Below are 24087 nucleotides of genomic sequence, written 5' to 3' on the forward strand. Positions count from 1 at the left end.
ACATAATTCTAACTTTTATTAAATCAATTATATAAAATAAATTGCCCATATAACAAATAAGTTGAGTTTTTCGACTGCAAAATTACTGGCTACAACAAAACCCTGCCACTGATGCCGATCGAGAATTGACATAGATATCTCAAGATCTTAAAAAAGCCGAGTTAACGAGCTTGTTTCATATATGTAGAAGAGCATATCAGACAAACCTTTAAGTGTCGTTTTCGTGCGGAAAATTGGCAAGCTCAGCCAGAACACAAAATCGCCGTGGGTGCCAGTGTATGCCAGTATGGGAGACTTGTTTGCTATCCCGAGGGGTGCAAGAAATCCTTTCTAGAACTAGTTCTCAACATTTAAAAACGGAGAAACTTGCAAGCGGCAAAACTTTTTCAATTTAAACCCGTTGCACCCGCAGAACAGCCCGCCCGAGCTGCATCCGCTGCGACGCCATAACTTTAACTTTCGGCTTGTTAATTCACCGCTGAGAAGTGCATTGGCAACATTTGAATTATTCCGTGCCATTGCGAAACGGCGGGGACAGTTTTCTGGGCCCGACGTGCCCCCTCTATTTACCACCCACCTACTGCTGCTCATTTAGCCTTAATTAAAAGTGCCGGAGTTGCCGAGCGGAGACTACGTTGTCGACAGCCCATTTAGCGGGTGCATTCTTCAAGACGCTCGTAAGTATGCCACCAAATATTTAAGGCACAGTTCGCTGGCGCTTCCCTTTTGGATGGGGGTGAGTGGTGCCAGTCGTGGGGAAGAAAAATCGGGGCAGTAATAATAAAAATAAAACTATTCCTGGTGTTTATTTAAGTTTAGAAATTGTACAAATTTTCGTAAATTGTTTTGTGCTTTGCCATGGTTGTTACAGGCTAAAAGGACGAAACTTTCCTACCATCGCCAAGGTATTGTTTGGATGTGTGCGTCACTACATTTGTGCCACCGCTTCTCCTACTCTCTTTCCCCTGCCCCTGCCCCCGTTCATGCCCCTGTTCATGCCCCTGTTCATGCCCCTGTTCATGCCCCTGTTCATGCCCCCGTTCCGCCACAGGACCCCTACTTGGTCGTTCAGCATTTGCTTTTTTTATTCAGTGCCGTGACTGCAGCAAAGTTTTAGTTTGGCAATTTTGCCTTTCCGTTCGCTTCGTGGGATATTTTTCTTTCTGTTTTCCTTTTTCACTTCCCCTGCGTTCGCAGTTGAGTTTCGCTTTTTTGGTGGACATTTTTGTTTCGTTTTGTGCTTTGTTAGTTCCGTTTCCGCCCGACGCTCGCTCACAACACACACACCCACACACCAACACTGCCACCGACAACCCACTTACTCCCTTAGTGCCAGTGCTCTATTTTCGTTGCTGGCCCGTTCGTTTTTATTTCATGTGGTGTTGTCAACTTATTTCTGCGTTCAGTGATTTATTTTCTAAACAATTAAGTAAAAACAGAGATACAAAGGACGAAAAAGCAGGACCACAACAGATAGAAGCGGGAGAAATGCATCCTCATGAAATTTTCAGCGGAATTATTTACAGGATAACGCAAGATAACGGTCCACTGGATGCAGGTAAAACAGGGACGCAAACCCGAAACTAACTACCCTGCAAATATGTATCTTTCAAAGGCAAAAGGTGGGAGGTTTAAAGGCAATGGCATCACCTCTAGCGGTGCTTTGGTGTGAATTGGCAAGTTATTAGTCTTTGTTTGGCTGATCCATAAAATGATACCTTCCTTACTGGTTTTGCGAAAGCTATTTTTGATGAGCGGCCAAGTTCCTCCTGCAGCAGGATAACTCATAAAACGATTCAGCACTATTCCCCCACAAAATTAATTTCTTTTCGCTCCCTCGCCAGTTCACGTGTGTCCCCTGTGCCAGTCAGCTGGCACATAAATCTTGGCAGGTATTTCATTATTTCAACGTCAAGCGACGTCGCACCGCATCACTGCTCATAAATATGTGCAGACACCCCGCAGACCAGCGCCAGCCTAGCACCGCACGTACGTAAAGACCCACCTATAAAGTCGTGTAATCGTCTTCATAATTTGCGCCAAGACAACTCGACTCAGCCCTTCTAAGCCATCCAAGCCAGCCAGCCGGCATAATGTTTAACGCTGCGCTGTGAACAATAAAGCGCAGCAGCGAGACTATTGCACACAGAAACCCTCACACATTCACACACTTGCACAAGAAGAAGTTTTCTTCGCTACTCCAGGAAAACCTACTGAAATTATGCGCATTTATCAAAGGAGCAGCGCAAAGAAAACTCATGCGGGCGAACGAGCGCGCACACTACTATAAGACCAATTACATGTGCGCCACGGCAACTGGGGAAAAGTGCATGTAATTTTGTGTCAGAAATTATAAACTCGGCACACACTGCACACAAGCGTACGGATAGCGCACAGGAAAGGGCGCATCTGCAAAATGAAAACATGGAGTTTTCTATGAAAATGAACGGATTAAAAGTCTAGTTGGCGGCGATCTTTTTTGCCATTCTTATCGAATTCGTACATCCATGGAGTTTTACTATCTTCATCAGAGCCATGCTTTTTTAAATAAATAGATCATTGCTCCCCTTCTAGTAGATGCTTTATATGCTATGGGTGAACCCGCTCGTCAAAGTTTGGTATCATTTTCATGAACCAGCTGACATAACGTAGGCACAAATCAAAGGTTATCATAGTCAATCAGTCCGTTATCCTGGACTGAAGGTTGGAGGCGCACTTTCCACTGTGCACAAAGACCCCGCCCATTTAATCTGGCTCCCTGTTTTATGCAAATTGTCGCCTAGCCATATTTCATAAATGCATGAAATTAATTTTACTCGCACAGTCTGCCGCATGCATAACTGACTAGGCGTTAGTGTGTGGGCATATACACACGTATGCGTTTTGATTGATTGTCCTCACTCTGCGGTAAGAGCGTTGGGCCACGTTTTCGAGCCGAAACTGGGCTGAGCGTGAGAAATGCATTTGAATTTACAATGTGTCAGACCGGGCACCATTAATATGCCTTACTCCCAGGTTTCGGGGCTATTCTGACGTTTATGATGGCCGGTCCGAAACTTTGCCGGTGTATAAGTATTTCCACACGCCGACCCCTCCAGGCCAGATAATAAGGCTTGAATTTACGATAAATGCTTTCCAGCCTGGATTTCTTCTTTCATTCGTCCGTCCTTCCTTCCTTTCGTCTGTCCATGCGGAATATTTTCAAGGACACCATGCAGGCCTTATATAGCGAACCGGTTGCCATTAAAAAGGGTCCTATCCAGGCTCCCACCCAGGGTGCAGATCAGGAAGAGGAGCCGGACCAGGACGAGGGCCCAGTCCCGGCGAGCACAAAGGTTGTCAGGCCGCAAATGTTTCTCCTTCGCCTTCGATTAAGCGGCGGAAGTCCGCGGCACAAACAGTTGTCCGTTGCCCTGGAGCCGGTTTCGGGCCATTGCCATTGCCATTGCGTGGTGGGCATCATTGCCGCCATTAAGCTCTAATGACCGTAATAAATAATAATTTATTTTACCTGCAGGCCACCCAACACATCACCGAAGTTACAGTAACGCTATGCTAGCACGGGCATGTATAGGGATTTTAATTTCGGGAAGTTGGGGGCTTCGCAGACCCTTTTGCAGTGGAGAGGCACGAACAACAAAGGGCTTTGTTGCATTCGCAATATTAATTGTCCTTGTTTCGGCGGATGCTCCTTGCTGGGATTTTAGTGGCATTTCATAGCTGCCCTCAGAGTCGAATTGGCCGAGTTCCCTTTGCAGGTGAGGCCGCCCTTAGCTTTCACGGGACGGCTTTCTGCTGGCTAAACAATAATTCAAGGCGCACGAAACCCTTGGGGTTGCCTAATGCATGCTTATTGAAATTGTGCGTTCTTGGAAAACGCGTGCAGGTGCCCCCAGAAATGGTACGTCCCAGCCTTATGGGCATCGAAAGTAATTCGATGGTCTTGTGCGAGGGGAAATCGTTTAATGAGCCACGTTATCGGCCGGCATCACTTAGTTAGACTTGTGGTATATATTCAATAGATGGGAACTATCACCATGGCGTGGCCCATTAGGAACTTAATTAATTTTTAGTCCGGCGCGTACACACAAGAAATGCACATCCGCTGAATTCCTAGCCCAAGTCCCAGAATTGGTGCGAAGCCGTTCAGCTGATACGGCTTAGCCCAGCTGGAAATAAAATCAATTGACGACAACGTCCTCGACAATGGCAGCATATGCTGCAGCGAGCACAATAAACATGGGCGTGAAAACCACAAAATTTTATGCAAACTCATAAAATGATTTTTACAGCTAAGCAACGAACAAAAAAAGACCCATTGTGGCGGGGCTGCTGCCAGGCATAGACAGCCAAAGCTGTCCAAAGATGGCCACATAAAACTCTCAACAAAAAGTGCACTAAAACATGGGGCCCAAACGTGTTTGGTTTGGGGTTTTGGCGGCTCGGGGCGCTAAAGCCGCTACAGCGTCAATATTTTTCCAGAGGCGATTTCGCCGAGTTTGCCAACAACCGCAAAACACCCAACGGATTTTAATACACAATTGCTTGTTTGTGTGCGTATTGCGAAAACCGATCAGAATGTAGAATGGAAGGGGGAACGGAATTGGCACAAAATATTGAGGCCAAATCGATGGCAGGCAATATATACAGCAAGCAAATGGCAAAGTCGGGTCCCCAGCGCCTACTAGTACGCCTTGGATAATAGAAATTGAGTCAGCCACGCCCGTTCTGAAAATCTCAGCTCAGGCTCCATGCCTGCTCCTCGCGTGTGTGTGGCTTGGCCAGCTTTCGGGCTGACCCCAGGGGATTTGGAGCATCAGTTGGACAGTCATGACTATTGAACTAATATCCAAACCGGTGGGAGGGTTGCGGTTTTGGCAGACCAGCGGCGAACGTTCCCTAAGCGCCACAAAATCGAGAATTTTATGACAGGCATTTCCTAAGAATTTCCCAAGCATTTCCCACCGTATTTCGAAAAGGAGCCGTGCCAAAGATGTTCAATATTTGCTTGCCTTGCAGCGGATCTGCATCATCCAGAATGCGGGCTAATTGGCTGTCCACAAAGGGCGGGCCTTTCCTTTATCGCTTTCTTCTTTTTAGACGGAGTTCTAGTACTCGAAATGGCTCAGAAATCTCCAGGTCTGTTGGTAAGCAGTGGGCGATTGTGCTGGCTATTTAAGGCAAAACGGCCGTCAAAGCAGAATGCGGTGCACATCAAACACAGCTGTCATATACGAAGCCATCTCGCCGGAGATGATGTGATTTGTGATGCCCACGCCATCGGACGGTCTCCGGCGCTGGAGATGTCCTTAAAGTTTCGGCTAAAGATTTTAGGCAGAACTTCAAAAGTAAGTAAAAGCAACGCAAATTTAGTGCAAAATTCTTACATTTTATTGATTGGCTGTCAATTGGCATAGCATTGCATGTGCTGGATCAAAGAAACCCGTTAAAGTCGTGCACTTTTTTCGAGCAATAAACAGAGGGGCGGAATTATTGCGTATACGAAGCATGGGACGAAATTCCCCTGGTGGCCATAAGGTCGGAATACAAATAGCACCCAGCTAGCGAAGGGGAACTGGAGCAAGCAGCAGCGCACATATGCGTGGTGGGGAGGGAAATTAAGCAAATCCCAGCTAAGCAATTCCTGCAAACATGCAGCATTTATGAGCAAAAGGGAGTTGAGCACGGCAAAAGAGCACTCGGCGATGCAATTGAGGTTCATTAAACTTGTGCATGTTGCTTCCGTCCGTTTTCCCATTCTGCTTCCTGCAGCTCGTTGTCCGTGCTCCGCAGGAAAACATTTCGATTACCCTCACCTTTATCCTTGACAGTCCCAGCAGCCAGTCCTCTCCAGGACAAATTCAAGGGCCCGCCTTCCACTAAATCGGAATTGGTTACCCGGACAAGTGCGGAGGACTCGCATTATCCGGATGTTTATAATTATGGCCTGTCCCCTCCAGGCGCAGCGGGGAGCCAGTACCTCTCCAAGCACATACGTGCATTGGAATTGCATGCTGATGTTGCGCCCGCAGACCACTCTCAACTCCCCCTTTGCCTGCACTCACATAGTCATTACAAATGCAACATGGCCAAGTTGAGCTGAGCACAGCCGCGGGTGTGGATACCAAAAAAGAATTATTATGTTTCTGCTCGTCACTGCCGCAACATTATTCTCTTCAGTTAATTGCGACTGGGATAGGAGTCTATGTAGAGACAGGCAGGGCACTAAAGGGACGCGAAGCTCTGGGCAGGGAACGGCACAAAGAAAGAGTTCCATTTAAAAAATAATGAGTTTTCCGGCTTTCCAGCAAAAAGCAAGCGAGCTTGATGGAACGAAGTCAAGTCACTCTGCGACCACAGAGCAAAAAATTAACTTTGCCCATAATTATGAAGCTGACAAAATGGCGGGATGCAGTGGGAGGGTCAAACAACCTGATTCAAGCCGCGCCAGGCTAATGGAAGATGAATACTATAGAGCTGGCGGGCTTTCTTATCACGGTGATCCCATGAGGCTGTGCACGACCTTTCTTCTCTGAACTGAGCTCCAGGAGGCCGAAATCCAGATAAAGTTCGGCTCACCGACTATCAGAGATCACAGGCAGGTTTCTGTTTCTTTGGGCATTGAATATTTTAATTAATTACCGGACCATTGTGAGTCCTAAGCGAAATTCTGTTATAATTGGAATGCAGATAATAGCGAGGGGTGGCAATTGAGATCTTAGCTTTTGAACTTATCAGGATAAGTATAACCCGCAAACTAGAAGTTGTGAAATAATTATGGTCGCAAATGCCACCAGAATTCAAAAGCTTCCGAAATCTCTACCATGAAGTTTAATTTGTACTTCTTGAATAATGGTGTTTTCGGACACAATTCCGCCACCCCCACATACTCCATTTGTTGAACTTGAGCTCTGGTTTTGGGGCGAGTTGAAATGGAAATCGTTTTTCTGTATTTCTGGCTCTTCCGCCGCTTTTTACTCTATTTTAACCATAATTGCCCCACATTATGCAGATGTGTACAGAATATGTATGCATTAGTTATCTTGCGATTTTATTTCAAGTTGCTCTAACAATTTGCGAGTGTAAAGAAAGGTGTTTTGTTTCCCTTCTAACGTGCATTTAAACAAACATTCGAACAATTTATCTTTTGTGCATCGTAAATCCTGCTGCTGCCTAACATTTGTGTAAAATTTATTTCCTGATTAAAACTTTTCCCTTTTTATTTGATTGAACTTGGAATCATCCTACCCTCAAGACATATGCAAGGCAATCTCAAACTTAAGCGAAGGCCACACAAAATTTGATCTATGTAACGACTGTTTGGGCTGTTATTTTTAGGATTTAAGGAGCCAGGAGAGATTCCGGCCTCAGAAACGATATCTACACTTTTGGCAGAGTCAAATAGTTTTTCGAACAGAACTCAATTTTATCGTGCGTTTCCTGGGAAATTAACATGCTGCCTCAACCCAGAATCCATGTGGATCCTAACTAGCTCGTCCTTGCCAACCCTCTAGTCACCTATGGCTGTAAGAAAACCATATGGTTGCTTGTGCGTGACTTTGTGTGTGCGTTTCGGTTCAACACTAAACTTTTATTTTAGATTAAGTCAATTTGGCCAACAGCATGCGCCCCACTCGTGCACACCCACACACCCGAGCGCCAACCCATGGCGGTGAGCGGATGTTGGACTGGGAAAAGTATTTTTCATTTGCTTTGCTGCTCTTTTTATGAACAACAACCTCACTTTCGAAGCTTTCGAGAGTCGAACATCAAACTATGCACGGAAACGTAGCCCAGAGGCTGATCACCGCTTTCATCGTTAAACCTTCTGCGTGTATATTGTCTGCTTTCGTTTTGAGTTTGGCCCATTATTACGTATATGCAACGTGGTCTCTACGGTGTAATCGACAAAGTTAAATTTCGAATTTCACAGGAAACTTCTCAGCCCAGGCCGGATTTTCGATTCACTCGTTCGGCCGCTTATTATCCTTCCAATGCGCCAGAGACTCGTTTCGCGGGAAGCGAGTTTAAGGCACGCAATAAATTATGTCGGAGGCTGTCTGTACCGGGTGCACTTACACAGCCGACCAGGTCAGCCCTTTCTCTGCCTGATTGCTTGATTTATCCACCGTCTTTAGGCTAAAGACTTTATTGGAAAAGTTTGATTGGAGTTCCCACTACTCAAGCCGACGCTCCAGTGCCATGGCTGCGAGTGCCTCTGCGGTTGGTCTGATGGCTTTATTTCGCGGAAATATCCAGGGGAGTGGGCGGTCTGAGAGTACCGTGATTGAAGTCTGCTCGCTAGGCCTATAAATCATACATGCACACGCCAATAAGGCGTAATTTTTAGTATTTAAACATTAATGGGCCTCCGCACAACCAATGTTAATAAATATATAATAACTGTTCATGAAAAAAGCAGTCATTAAAAATGTATAGGCGTCTATCCCTTGAGATGTACAGATTTGTGATGGCACATTGTGAAAAACTTTTAAAGTGATATTGCATTTGAACAGTTCAAAATAGTATGTTCCTTTGACACTTCTATTGCGTAAAAAAAAATGTTCCCGTTGAGGTAGAAATATACAAAATATTTCTCATTTTACTGCATCAAGCCGAATAACGCATTTTAAAAAACATTTGATTATGGCGTTCAAAAATGGCGAAAAACAGCAGTTATCCATCCTTGAGGTCCTGTTTCCCAGAAAGGGTTTCCCTTAAAGCAATTTTCGCGACCATATTTTGAATCTGCGCATCGTAATCAGTCAGTTTTGTTGACTGTTGCATATTGATTAGTGAGTATTGTTGCCATTCTGCGATTACCTCAACTGCATTTGTTAATTAACGGGAAGCCGTCGAAATGCCCCCATTTTGAAGAGACATTTGCCTAACGTTTTCCAAAGTAGCTTTTGCTATAATAATAGTCGGTTTATTTTTATATATTTGTCTTAATAAATTCTTCTGGGGCACATACATCATAACATGCCTCACGGGTAATGCAAATAAATCATCGTGGGTGTTGGCCATAGTTAAAACTGGGCCACGGGCATGCCCTAACGCCTTCCGTAGGCTACTACTTCAGTGTGAGTGTTAATAAGTTTCATGGTTTCCGTTGAGTGCTTCTGTTTCTGATTAAAGCTTCTTATAGTATTTGGTTAGCAGGCTCCTTTTTTGCCGCTGGCATAAGTTGACATATTTGCTCTACTGCTGCCAGGGACACAAGATGTATCGCCCCTTTAACTCCCTCGCCGGATGAAAAAAACTTATTATTGCCCCATCTGCTGCCCAGAAGCTATCAATACTAAATTGCAGTTGACTAAAATATGCTTAAAGTTTCCGAGATAACGAAGGAAGCAAGTTTTTGACAGCTTGATTATACGAAAAGCCCAGCCAAATTAGGGTTCCTTAGCTGACCAGAATATCGGCTAATTTGCACTCATTAGGAGGCAGGTCCTTTTTTGGTTGGTATTTGGGCTTTGTGTCTTCCAATTGTTTTGTGTTTTTTAAATGAAATTTTAAACAAAACAGAGCCTAGAAGCTGCGCGCATCAACGCAGTGTGTGCATCCATGCGTATAATTAATCTGCTGGCATTAATTGCGGCAAGGGCAGAAATACCGCAATGCCAGCAGAAACAGAACCGAAGTGGTAATATAGCAGAAATGTAAGGAAAACCAGAAAATATTTTAACGCTCAGCCCGGCGAGATAAGCTAAAGCGGGCACTTCTCTGCGCTTAAATGTCATTCGTAGTCAGCCAACCGTGGCAGCCAAATAAAAAACCGCCTACCATTGGGGAAAGCATTCAAATATCAGCATCCTGGTAGGAGGGACTTTTTCGGACTTAAAGCTGAACCCCCTTCGGCCCTCAAATGCGCTTTAAATGCCTTTTAAGCAGATGAACTGACGGTTCCTATCAGGACGAGTGCCGTCCGTCTGCCTATACTGCTGACGTAATTAATTGCTGGCCAAGTTGGGCCCACGCCAACACATTCTCACCTAGCCGAGCTCGAGAAGGAGCACCTGGCTAAAGGAGGGCCGAAACGAGTGCACAATTTATAAAAGTCAACACTTGAACACGTTTTAACCGAAAGAAAGGGAACACTACTCGCTTGGCCAGGTCACTTCATTTTATTATCAAGCACATTTCTGCACGTAATTGTTTTGACGTTGCATTGCAAATTGTGCTTTTGGCCGGTGCCGCGATCGTGTTCGTGCTGTTTTTTTACTCTGACCTCAGGCGTTGGTGTCGGGTTTTGGTCAACTAGTTCATTATCTGAAAGTATCGCAATTAATTTCTAAGTGTCAAGACGCTCCCGTTTCCATTCCCACGCCATGAAACGTGTATGAACTGAATTTAAATGTGGGTAGGACACGCTGCGAACACCTGGCGTATGCGTAATGTCGCGAACATTTAGTATCGGCCTCGAATAGATAGAACCATTAATCTGCGGTTTATGCTCCTCTTTCCTTACTTACCAGCCAATCAATGCGTCCTTACTGTCGCTACCTAAAAATAAAACAATACAAAAAAAATTAGTAAAAAGGGCGATATTCTCAAGCGAACTTGATCCTCGTTCAAGAATTATTCTGTTCAACATGCAGGCCTCTGGCGCCAAGTATGACCTAATAGCTTCATGTACTCAACGTCTATTGTGTCTGTCATCTGTGCAAACGCAACACACACAGGGCACAAAGCAAAAGAACCCATGACGATGCTGACGATGCCCAGGGATACACACACTCATCCAGTGACACAGCGCGAGCCTCGCTGATTGCCGCCTGCTGAGTCAGGCATGTCAGCTTCGGCGCCATCAATTTGGGTGCTATTGACATTGGAGGCAGATGGAGTATGAATCCGACTCCGTATCCGCATCTGATCGTGAATTGAAATCAGAGACAGAACCTGTACCGAGCCTTTTGTCGGGGCTTAGGTGAAATCAATGCAGCCTAAGGCCTGGCAAACTCGCGTGTTCGACGGGGTCGTCATCGCCAGTTGCAGTCCAATGGACTCTGTGTGAAAATCTTCTAGTCTGCGTATCAACAGGCAAAGCTAGTTTGGCAGCTCTCACAAGAGGAATACTTTCGTGGAGCTGTTTCAATTATTTATTAGGCCCGTTCTGGGGAAAACAAAATAAATTAATTATGCTCGCCTCGCCAGTCCTACGCACGGGAACCTCAAGTAACCGGGGCTTAGGCAAATAATTAAAAAAGGACACGCTGGTCCATTCCGAAAAAGTAATTATTTGACTCCGGCTCCCCTCTCTATTGCAAACGAGCTCCGAACACCGATGGCGGATGGGGTAGAAAAGTTTCGCAACGAATTAAAATTAATGAAAATAAATTTTCAGAATTGTTTCAACCCCTTTTTCGGCGGGTAGAGACCGGTTAAGTTGACGCTTGAAAATGATTTGAGTGCTTTAAACCAAAGCAAGCCACGACCGAGATAGAACCCAGTAAGAGTACGAAGGGTCCTGGCAACCAGGACGAGTCATCATAGCCGTCATTGTAGCGAGCAACCCGTGGGGCGACTTACATAAAAGCACTTAAGATATTTAGTTCATGTTCCCAATCTTGTATTTGAGGCCATTTTGGGGGTCGCAGCATCCTTTTCGTCGGGCAGTTCTTTTTTTACCAAACATAAATTTTGCAAATGCCTTTGACTTTGACTGCGGCTTTGGTTGCCCTCCGAAATCCCGAATATCAGTACCATTCCCCGCGTCGTATGCCAATCTTCGTCGAATCGATTTGGAAAGGCAACAAACTAATTAAATATTCGATTAGCCAGGACGGCAATGCGAACGCACTGACAAATTAAAAACGATTAATATGCCGTCGCATCGCGTTTCATTATGAACGCGTAAGCTTTGGTTACTAGTAAGTTTACTTGGCGAACGGTAAAACCTCCAAATGGAATCCTTTTCTTCTGTTTCCTTAAAGCCGACAATTACGAATGCGCACTATCATTTGTTATTTTAATTAATCTCGTTTAATGGCGTCTACTTTGAGCTACAGCTTTTTGACAAGCCTACGTTGTCCATATGCTGCCAGCCAACACAACCACACACCCACCAAACCACCAACTCCCCTACTCGTACGCGCCCTCGGGCTCATGCATACATGCATAATTAATGGGCGGCTTCATCTGATTATGAGCATATTGAGCTTTGTTTTGGCCATATTGTGCTCGCAACTGGAAACCCGGACGCCCTTTCTGGATTTTTTTTAAAAAGATTCAGTGTTATCCCTCTTAAGCCGCCTCGACTGACATTTAAAACGCTTAATTAGCCGCGTGCCCGGCTCCTCGCGGTCAGATCTTGGTTCGGGTCCTAATGAAATTATTGATGCATGTTTGTCATGCTTCCGAGAATCCATGTACGGCCATTCATCCGTCCCAGCATCCTTACCCTGAGCATGAAATGACCGCTTATTATAGCCAGCTGCAGACAAATTTAATTTATTCAAAATGAGGCACATTGTGAGCTCATGTGGCCTTGCTTAAACTTTGAGTGGTCAAATGGCTGGGTCCATAATGTCCCCAATTTCGAGCTAGCCTCTTCCCGCCCTCCGTGTTCCGACTCCGCCCGTACTCATACTAGTTTTCATGAATGAACGAACCTGGAGTTGAGTATTATTTAAAGAAGCAGCACATCCTTGACCATTAAAAGTGGCCCAGAAGCTCGAGCAATTTCATTTGAATTGTGAACGAACCTTTTTTTATTTTTATTTATTTAGCAGGGGGAAACGTGCTACCTAATCCCCTCGAGGTTATTGAACTTTACGAGCTTGGATTACAAGCCAAGCCCAACGAGTAGGAACCAGAATGGGAAACGGAAAAGTATATGAGCAGACCCTATAAGATTTATTAGCCTATGTGTGACTGACAAGTTTATGTTTCTTGGACTCATGAGTTTTGCACAAATTATAGGAAATTTAAACATAAGTGCCACTGAACTGCGATGAAAATTCCAGAGCTCCGTGACTGGGAACACCAAGACAACTACCCAAATCGAGTTATGAGCTCAAGGCCCTTCTTAGCCGAGTTTATTGAAATGTTAGGCGAATTATACAACTCGAGTTCAGCGGTGGTCGATCTATTTATAGTCCTCGTTTCCAGCATGGTTTCATGTAGGACAGCCAAGCTGGTTCAAGATTCTCTTTGAAATTTGGCCTTAATGGCGTTATGCACACTCGGATGCATCGCGGCACTCAGCTGCCTTTCCACAACTTGACTATCCGCTAATGTTCCGCTTGTCCTGTGTATTTTCGGAGACTCAAAGCTCGGTATTTGCCTAGTGTTCTAGGCATTAAATCAATTAATGCGTGAGCTTATCCGTCTGGACATAAAGCACCAGAACTTTACCTCAACACAGACAGCATTAAAAACTCCAGTTCAAGCAAACTGATTAGATCCCAAATTCCTCTGCTTTTTGTTAGGCAAAGTTTGTCTCACTTCACTGTACTTTACTTAACCTAACTGGGAACTCCACATTGGCTACGTTGGCTCCGCAAAAATACCTTCAGCGCGTAGCATTTAAAGCGCAGCAATTGAATTTACCGAACATGTTGCTATAGCGCTTTTTCCGTGCATTTAGCCTCTTTCGGGCTCCGAATTCTGGGAGCCACTGCTGCTGCCCAGCCCATTGTGCCGGAATGACCAATTTTTTTGGATTTTAAATTCAGTTAACGGAGAGGAGAGACCTTCCACGGCTGGCGAGTTGACCCGCCCCTGATTGCTTATATTTCTGTAGCAGTTTAAACAGCTGCCAGCTGCATTTTCAGCCCAATTGAAAGAGGCTGCTGTCCGTTGCCTTGGGCGACTGGCCCCATTAGCTAGGAAATTTATCTACATGCACCTGACAGGTAGCCAGTAGCCAACGGGAGCAGCTTAGGTTGATTTAGTTGGGACGGGTGGACTGCCTCCTCCAATTGGTCCACCACTTGACGTGGCAGCCGGAATGGCACACGGACATCGGACATGGGGCTTTGCACAAGGGATGCTCACGGCAATTGAGATGCTGTGTGGTCTGCTAAGTGCTGCCTGCTAAATAAGCTTAAATTCAATAAGTTAATGGCAGCCCCTGCCACTCCGCTGGATCTAACCTGATAGCTGAAAGCTGTCGAAATTGCTCGTTGCACACAATTTCATTTTGCATGTGGCAAGTGTTTATTTTGGGCAACAGCCATCAGCCCTAATTACATTAGGCATTTAAAGCAGGGAGTCAGTGCTTGGCTGTTAGCTGCGGCCACTTTGGTTGGCTGTCCGCAAACATTTCGAGCGGCAGGAGTCGTTCGCGTTGTCTAAACAAGAAATCACACAAACGGTTTCGCTTCATTTGCCATAATCGGCAGCAAATAAAAGCGACTTCCAATGCCATTTGTCCCTGTCAGATCGCAGTTTACGATTGACTAACGATGTGCGCGAGTAACCGAGTAACCCACATCCCCAAATCGGAGTGAGAAAGTCCTTCCGAGTGCGTAACAGTCGTTGCCGCGAACGAGGACTATGATAATAATAATTATGTACATATGCCTTGCGTGGTCTACGTGGCGGACATACGTGATCCGCAGTTGGGAAATAAGGGAAAGGAATCCGAAGCTATACGAGTCAGCAGACGACGACGCCCAAACCCTTTTAAGATGTCAGCTTGCATTTTTGTCAGGGCTTCCTGGGCCTAATGAACGCTGACGTCAACAACGGCACTGATTCCTATGGAGCAAACCATCGCTGGTGGATACCGCGGTGCTCCGCTTGCTTTCATACTCAATTAGCCTTGACTGTGATTAATACTGACCGTAATTCGTTTAATCGCCTTTTGATATAACCTCCCACCAAAATCGACAGCGGAAATAAGAGAAGACTGTAGGCTCGGGCCGTGACATAAATTCGTTACGATTGGAAGCCCTATGCCGTTCAATCTGTAAGCATGTAAAGGCGTGCATGAGTGGCTTTGCTCGGCTCTTGGAGTGCCGAGGGTCCAGAAAACAGAAGACCAGTTTCCCCCACCTGAAGGGGTCATCATTAGTCCGTGCACAACACGACATTAAATCTTTATAAATGATGCGGCCCAATTTGCTTACGAATAGGCTAGAATCACTTTATACAAGTGCGTAATAAAGCGTAATTAGCGTAGCCGTATTATGTACCGAAATATAGGTATGCCTATAAAAAAAGAGGAAACAATCCCCAAATATTGAAACTAATTAAAGTGTTTATATGACTACTAATTATTTACTGATTGCAATTACATACGAATACTGAAGGGGCTGTGGGCGGTTGTAATGCGTGTTATTCAAACTTGACGTACAGACTCTACGTAAAGACAGACACCGTAACGCCATTGTCAATAGGCAAGAAAAACGGGTTGACAAGAGACTTACTTTTCACACTCTTACTCGAGTAATTGACCTAGGTTATTACAATACATACATTTGATGGAGATGGTAATGGCGATCCTTGCCATTGGTTCCTATTTATACCCGTTATCGAAGAGTAAATGGGTATTTTCTATTTGCTGAAAAGTATGTAACAGGCAGAAGGAAGCGTTTGCGACCATATAAAGTTTTTATACCCGTTACTCGTAGAGTAAAAGGGTATACTAGATTCGTTGAAAAGTATGTAAGAGTATCAGGATCAATAGCCGAGTCGATTTGGCCATGTCTGTCTGTCCGTCCGTCTGTCCGTCTGTCTGTCCGTATGAACGTCGAGATCTCAGGAACTACAAAAGCTAGAAAGTTGAGACAAAGCACACAGACTCCAGAGACATAGACGCAGCGCAAGTTTGTCGATTCATGTTGCCACGCCCACTCTAACGCCCACAAACCGCCCAAAACTGTGACGCCCTCACTTTTGAGAAATGTTTTGATATTTTTTTATGTTTTTATTAGTCTTGTAAATTTCTATCGATTTGCCATAAAAACTTTTTACCACGCCGACCCCACCGCCCACAAATCGCTCAAAACTGCCACGCACACACTTTTGAAAAATGTTTTAATGTTTTTTCACATATTGTTACTCTTATAAATTTCTCTCGATTTGCCAAAAATCGTTTTGCCACTTCCACTCTAACGCCCACAAACCGCCATAGACTGTCAGTGTAAAAATGGCTCTAACACAAGCTGAGTAACGGGTATAAGATACGAGTAGTCGGGGAACTCGACTGTAGCGTTCTCTCTTTTTATACCCGTTACTCGTAGAGTAAAACGGTATACTAGATTCGTTGAAAAGTATGTAACAGGCAGAAGGAAGGGTTTCCGACCATATAAAGTATATATATTCTTGATCAGGACCAATAGCCGAGTCGATATGACCATGTCCGTCTGTCCGTCCGTCTGTCCGTCCGTCTGTCCGTCTGTCTGTCCGTCCGTATGAACGCTGTGATCTCAGAAACTACAAAAGCTAGAAGCTGAGATTAAGCATACAGACTCCAGAGACATAGACGCAGCGCAACTTTGTCGAATTATGCTGCCACGCCCACTCTAACGCCCACAAACCGCCCAAAACTGCCACGCCCACACTTTTGAAAAATGTTTTGATATTTTTTCATTTTTGTATTGGTCTTGTAAATATCTATCGATTTGCCAAAAAACTATTTGCCCCGCCCACTCTAAAGCCCACAAACCGCCCAAAGCTGCTACGCCCACACTTTTGAAAAATGTTTTGAAATTTTTTCATTTTTGTATTGGTCTTGTAAATTTCTATCGATTTGCCAATAAACTTTTTGCCACGCCCACTCTAACGCCCACAAACCGCCCAAAGCTGCTACTTCCACACTTTTGAAAAATGTTCTGATATTTTTTCATTTTTGTATTGGTCTTGTAAATTTCTATCGATTTGCCAAAAAACTTTCTGCCACGCCCACTATAACGCCTACAAACCGCCAAAAACTGTGTTTAAGACTCTCCTCCCTCCCACTAGCTGATTTACGGGTATCAGATAGTCGGGGAACTCGACTATAGCGTTCTCTCTTGTTTTCTTATGCATTAATACCGAAATTAAGTGACCTTAGGGGCTTTATTAACTTCTGACTCGGTGGGGTACAAATATTTGTATATTTGACGGTGAGACCGTCAAAATAAAATTATTTTCATTAGAAAAGCATATCACAATTTAAACTAACAAGCTCCTTAACGAAATCTTATTAAATTGTGTGTGTATACCAAATAAAATACCCTGCGCGTCTTTACTCACCTGCCACGTCATGGCGATGGCGATGTTCTCTTAGTTTATCGTGTGTGTGATAATAATGACGACCTGCTGCATATTTGCTCTTGTTAGCTGTCAAAATAATTGACATAAAGTGGCATGTGTCTTCGGCGTTGTTATTTACGAGCCGTACACGCATAAGCGAGTAACGTAACAAACGAGCTAGCCACGCCCACCACTGAAAAAATGGTAAGGTATCTGGCTGGCAAGGGAGAAGGCAACATGAGTCGACTTTCTGACTCCTGTATCTGATGCCCACCATCGCCCACCATGGCCACGATTTATTTTCCCAAAACTGACGGAGAGCTGGCCATTCAAAATGCGTAGCTTGCTTCTCAAGACTTGCATAATAAAGCTAAGTAGGACTAATTTATCAGATATTTTGGCAATTCTGATAAAATATACTCTAATTTTGTGCCTCAGTGGCGGTGAAAGAAAGCGTGAATTATTCGCCCCTGCCAATCCACCTACGAAAACTACGTTCGAATATAATATTCACGGCCGACTGAAATATTTATTAATGAAATTGCTCGACGCTGTTAAATATTTAGCTCTTGTGCATAAGCAACCCTCGAAATATGTCCAAGTATTTTTGACTGACAGTCGGTTGCCTTCTCGCAAAGCCCGTATCCTTTGCTGGCAATTCACACAGTTCACTGTCATCGGTAATTTTGGGTTCATCAAAAATTAAGCACGAGCTGCAAAGCAGCAGGGCAGGCAGGAGTTGTGAAAAATTCCTGGCGCAAAGTTGGTTAATGGCCATAAATGTGGCAACAGACGATGACAACGACTGAAGAATGAAGTTTAATGCGAGCACAATGCTGCGCACTCACTATGCGCGTATACCCAGAGGAACATGTGAGCGCCAGCATACCAACAATGCTTTCCGGGCCGAGTTGCCTCCTGGTGGGGCTTCATCTTTAGCTACTTTCGCTTCGCGTGTGCTTTGGGGCTTGCGAGCATTATTAATAAGTATGTACGACGCTGCGTATACGTGACATTTACGGAAATTTGATTGAAAAATATCGAACATACTTTTCGCCACTTTCCCGGGGTGACATAGCGATTCCATTTGATGCGAAGGAAAATATGAGTTGATATGCCAATTTCTTCCCCGGATCTCAGGAGATGCGGCGGTGCGGAAGGAGCAGCCGGAGGAATCACGTAGTGCTTTTTTCGACTTCGGCCGTGTTGTGTTGTATTTTACGGACCCGTTTTTCCCCGCCCAATGACGCACTGTTACCGATATGTGATGTGCGTGTGTGAAATTACGTGTCTCCGGAAAAGGGTAATCTGAGTCGGCCCCGACATCCAAACTCCTACCGCCTACCACCCCCAAGACTTATCCACACGCCGGAGTGGCTTTGCAGCGGTGCAGCCGCGCTGACAGCTCGCAGATTTTCAGCAGTAGTCAACATTGATTCATCAAAAATTAATCGAATCCCCAGTCTGCGGGCCCACGTCAAACTGTCAGCCGTCACGCAGGACCAACCAGCCCACTGGGCCAGACTTCAACCTCCGATTCGCACACGTTTCGCACATTGCGTAATCCGCTTAAAGCAACAACTCGCATTGGCGTCGATAGGCGGCGGCCCACCAAAAGCCGACTGCGGTTGCCAGTTGACGGCCCCGAATCGCTGGCTATGCCCACTCACTATTGTCGTCTCATTAATATGAGCGGAATATGCAGCATAACTCAAAGGGGTCGTATTGTTGAGTCCTAGCCGCTGAGCCTTTGCTTTGATTCCGAGACCCACCCCTGCACCTGCAGCCGCATCTGCATTCCACTTGACATTAATTGCGTAAAACTAAGTATCTTTTATTATGTTTATATCTATTTATGTATATATATACATCCGAATGCGGCTTTGCTCTGTCGTCGCCTTTGTCGGCGCGTGACAGCTGGCGGCGTGACAGCAACTTTTATTTATGCCAAGTTTAAGTGCAGCTTTGTAATCTCGCTTTCATCCGACCTTGGACCGGCCAGCCTCCGGCTCTGAATCTAGACCAGGATCTGGCCATTTGCCAGATGCCCCTTGCCGATTACCGATTGCCACATGCCAGCCACGAGCTGTGGAGCCTTTGCAGCTGAGCTTTCAGCCCCTTCCGTCATACATCATATCTGATCCCCGCAATTGCTGCAATTTGCTGCACATCACTGCTGCTAGATGCTTTGCCAATCAATCGCCTACTTCCGAAATGAAAACAAGAGAGAACGCTATAGTCGGGTTCCCCGACTATCTGATACCCGTAACTTAGCTAGCGAAGGAGAAATTTCCGCAGTGACAGTTTTTTGCGGTTTGTGGGTGTTAGAGTGGGCGTGGCAAAAAGATTTTTGGCAAAACGAGAGAAATTTATAGGAGTAACAAAATGTGAAAAAAAAATTAAAACATTTTTCAAAAGTGTGGGCGTGGCAGTTTTGGGCAACATAGCAACTTTGGGCAACAAACATGCGCTGCCTCTATGTATCTTGAATTTGTATGCTTAAGCTTTCTGTGTAGCTCTTATAGTTTCTGAGATCTCCAAGTTCATACAGACAGACGGACATGGCCAGATCAACTCGGCTTTTGAATTTCATCTAGAATATATATATACTTGATATGGTCGGAAACGCTGCCTTCTGCCTTCTGTTACAACGAATCTAGTATACCCTTTTACTCTACGAGTAATGGGTATACAAAATAATGGAAATTGTTAACCGGTGGATCCGTTCTCATAATTGCTTGGCTGTTTAGACCTAATACCTCGTTTACTTTGCGTTGAGTTGATAGGGTCGGCCAATACTTAACAATCGCAGTCGTGGCTCCCATGACGAATGAGTGTTGATGCCCGCACTTTGGCCAACATAAATCAGCCCAGGTGCGTTTCAGCCTGCAAATGAGCTCTACGGGCCAGATTTGCGGCAGACGAAACTTTTGGCCGGCAGCCGCTACCTGGTCCCGTCCTTTGGGTGTGTCAATAAATGAAGCGTGATTGATTACAGGGAAAAGTTTTTGGGGCACCCAAGCAGGGAGTATAGCCATAACACAGACGGCCGACTAGGGCTACTGGACAGGTGTGCGATGACGGCTGTTGGCATTTGCTGGAGTTTATTGTTTGAATTCCGTGTATCTTTGTTCAGCTGACAGTCCCCCACCATCCGCCGCACGCCCCATTCCCATGAATATCGGCTTGGAAAATATTTTGTCAGCCATTTTTATGCAAATGAAATACATTTTGCATAAAAAGTCAAACATCAACAGAGATTTATGACTTGTTGAAACTTTAGCATAATTTCATAAATATTTAAATATTTTCATGTGCTGCTACAAAAAAGGAAACCAAAATTATGCACAAGTACGAGGACGTCGGCTAAAGGAAAAAGGATGATTATGTGCAAATATTTGCGCTCATTATGCACAGTACTCTTTCCTGCCCAAAATAACGAAGCCATCGAGTGGTCAGACGTGCCGCCATGGAAAAATGGGCCAGGAAAAAGTATCTTTTCTAGCAAGGCTCCGATTTTAATGTATTGTTCAGCCAATCGGTTAATCGATCGAAAAATTGCTACCAGCGACAAACACTAAAATTAAAAGGATTGAGTCTTCCTAACAAAATGAATCGAATTCGTTACACATTTATTTGCCTGCCAAGTACAGAATACGAAAAATACACCAAAATGTAACCATATTAAATTGATTTCTTTAAGCATATAATCTGGTCATCTGGTTATTAGGTACACGAAAGATTAGATATGCAGTCAGCTGTAATGTGTTGTTACGTATCTATCTTTGCGCAATCCGTGGAGTTGATTAACCCTCCGGTTGCAATTGTGGTCCATGACCCTTCTCTTATATGCCGCGAAATTGGGAACCCTGCCAAAGCAAATAAATAATGCATTCTGCCCGTGCACAAAATAACAATCTGGGCCCAATTGTCGAGCACGCTCGCACGGTTTGCGGATTGCTTTAAATGAACGCGGGAAATTGCCACGCTCCAGCTGAAGCCGCGAGAGTGCCAGTGTTTTGTCGGACTGCCCATGACAGTCGTAGGCACTTCAATTAATGTGCGCTCGGCTAATTACAGGACGAGCAAGCATGCAATAATTCAATTGCACTGCGATGGATAACGCATGCCGGACTCGGGCCCACATTTGCATTCAGCCCCGCATTAGAACACGCCATTCTGGAGACCCACAAAAGCACAAGGGCGCTTGAAAAGGACACGGTAGGGGACCCAAAGGCAAGCGGAGCGATAAGAGCCATGAAAGTTGCCACGAACAGGCTTATGTCGGGCCGCTTATCGGCTGCGTTTTATCGCTTCCAACATTTCAAGTTAATTTACTTCGCTACTTTGATCTCCCAAGGCTCGTCGCAATGACCGAGTGGTGGGAAATAAGTTTTCATATAAATTTCTCATTTTGAGCGACAACATGCCAGGCCAGCGCCGAGGGATTTATCTGTCCAATAAATTGGGCATCTTGCGATTCAGAATATTTTCGAAAACCTTTCAGCTAGTCTACCAGCCCGCACTCTGCCAAAACATCCTATAACATGGCAATAACAGCCGAGTGTTTACAAATAAGCAAAACCCCAAAGATGTCCAAAGGACGGGGATAGGTTGGAGCTCAGCTGCACGACAAGTGATTACACGGCTTCTTTCGTGGATATGTTTTCTCCTTGGTGATTCAGATATCGGGTCCCTGGCAACAGGACAACAACTGCGTGCCACGGAAAGTTTCTTCCGCAAACGAGGAGAGGAGGGCAGAATCACGTTCCACTACTGCCAGTTCTGCTGGCCAGTTCCATGAGGTATACGTTTGGTGTTGTGCAACGCATATAGGAACTTTCGTCACGGCATGGGATCTCTATTAAACAGGATTGCAATGCGCCTCGATCAGATAATAGGCAAGAAAAAATAAAATAAGTAGGTTTAGTGCAGTTTTGACAAAGAAACCAAGAACTGGTACATAAAAGAGCACAAAGGTCCCGGAAAGTCCACGAAAGCCAATTTTCGGCAATCGTTTATAAAATATACTGGTTGGTGGTAAAAACGCGAAATCAAGTTGTAAGGGAGAATTAGGGATATGACCTAAACAATTATTTTTAAACGTTTTTAGAACTCTAACTTAATGCAAAAATTTCGTTTTTAATACGCAGACACAGACACAGCATGGAACTATTTTAAGACGGTTTATCGGATTCGTAGACTTCATTTAAGGTCTTGAGCCTTGAGCCCCTTCCCACCGCCGTGCACACCCTTCCATTTTACTGCCCTGATGCTGTTGCTTTGGAAAGAATTTTCCGCCTTGCCTTGCGAAATCGTTTGCACAGCTTAACGACATCAGAACGTGGGTGTGGGTGGGGCAGGTTGGTGTTAGCAATGGCTCCGCTTATGCTGCGCAAATAGCACCGACGCCACCACCACCCCCCGCCATCGCTTTCAACGATCCGACGGCGCCCTTTGGCATCGCGCTTTGTTGAGATTTTATAGCTTGCATTTGTTTCACGCTCACTCGACGTCAGCGGCATTGACACACATACACTTGAACACTGCGCCAACATTTGCGCTGCAGCACCCACACTCGCTCACACACATCGATGCCGAACTGTGCATGTGCTTACATATATGTATGCACGCAATTTACGAGGCGCTGCAAATGAAATTTTGTTTGTTTGTTTGTCGACATTTTGAACTTTCGCTGTGCCCCCATTGTTGCGCCACGGCGGCAATGCAGTTGCGCAACGACTGTTGTTGCCGCACTTCGTTTAGTTCACAATCTTGTGCATAATAGTTGTTGTACCCGAAAAGCGTCCAATGCCGCCTTATAACTCAAGAAAATAAAAGTGGGAGCTCTGCGCACTTCCGGCGAGCAAGAAATTTACAATTGTACAAAGTGTACACTCCCCAAGTGAATGAGCGGTATAAGTATCATAATATGCATTGCACCGTATAAGGGCATTCTGGCAGGAATGTGCTCCGAAACTTGACTTACACCTTAGCAGTCAGCATGCCGCTTGATTTTGTTTGCCTGATACGAGCCACTGCCCAGCTCCGAGAAACTTGTATCTTAGCGATATCGATTTATGCACGGGACCCTACATATTTCCCTGCATACATACATATATGGCAGCCTCTGTGCGTTTCCGTTACGCTGCGGCAATTAGCAAGTGCCGTAAAATGTTTAATGCCGCAAATATGACAATATTCACGGTATTTTTGCCTTGGGAAACATTTATTTATTGAAGTGGCGCCGAAAGCCGCGGCGCTTTAATTCATTGCCGCACGTCTTTGCAACTGTCTGGGACAATCCTCCTTCCCTCGTTTTAGGAGCAGCGGTTACCGCTCAGCAAGGCCTTGTGTAGGAAAATCGGGATAAGGTCGCAACCCTTGTTTGCCGCTCAATTTGCGGGGGGGCAGATTCAATTAGAAACTCCAAAGTCGCAGCTGCTAGTGGCTCGGCCTTGTCACTGTCAACCGCAGGATACATGGTTGATAAATTAAGTGGACCTGCAACAAGCAACATCGGCCAGTGGAAAGCCATTAACAACGAGTCACGAGGCCTACAACCGCCATGATTACCCAAGCTGTACCAAAGAAAAGGAAGGACTGAACGGTCAGCAGCACCTGCTGAGAGTTATTTACTCGTGATTTGCTGGCTGGGAAAGTCGCTGTCCACTCTGAGCACACGGACTCACGTAAATCGGTGGCCCCGGAATAGTGACGACAATTGTGGGTAACAGCCAAGAAAACTGTCCGCATAACAAAAGTTTTAACTCAATCGTTGAACGTACGATTTGCTATTAATTAATGTCCTGTCAAATATGCAAATGGCTTCCAGTTCGAGTGGCACAAAAATTAAGGTCCCGAGGCGAAATTGAACGCACCGCAAGTCTCTTTCGTAGA

At 45.1% G+C, this 24087-nt stretch overlaps 1 protein-coding gene across 6 annotated transcripts in view; it reads right to left on the minus strand.

The window, feature by feature from the left end:
- The window catches only part of LOC6529097 (zwei Ig domain protein zig-8), a 55411-nt gene that overhangs the window by 18187 nt on the left and 13137 nt on the right, over positions 1-24087 (minus strand). For 5 of the 6 annotated variants that reach the window (XM_039370366.1, XM_002090074.3, XM_015198700.2 and 2 more), the window contains exon 2: positions 10476-10506. The exons of the other annotated variant lie outside the window; for it this stretch is intronic. The gene's annotated coding sequence lies outside the window, so the exon portion shown is untranslated. The remainder of the gene's footprint in view (positions 1-10475; positions 10507-24087) is intronic. 6 annotated transcript variants of the gene reach the window in all.

Source organism: Drosophila yakuba, chromosome 2L (genome assembly GCF_016746365.2).
Source record: "Drosophila yakuba strain Tai18E2 chromosome 2L, Prin_Dyak_Tai18E2_2.1, whole genome shotgun sequence".
Classification (NCBI taxonomy): domain Eukaryota; kingdom Metazoa; phylum Arthropoda; class Insecta; order Diptera; family Drosophilidae; genus Drosophila; species Drosophila yakuba.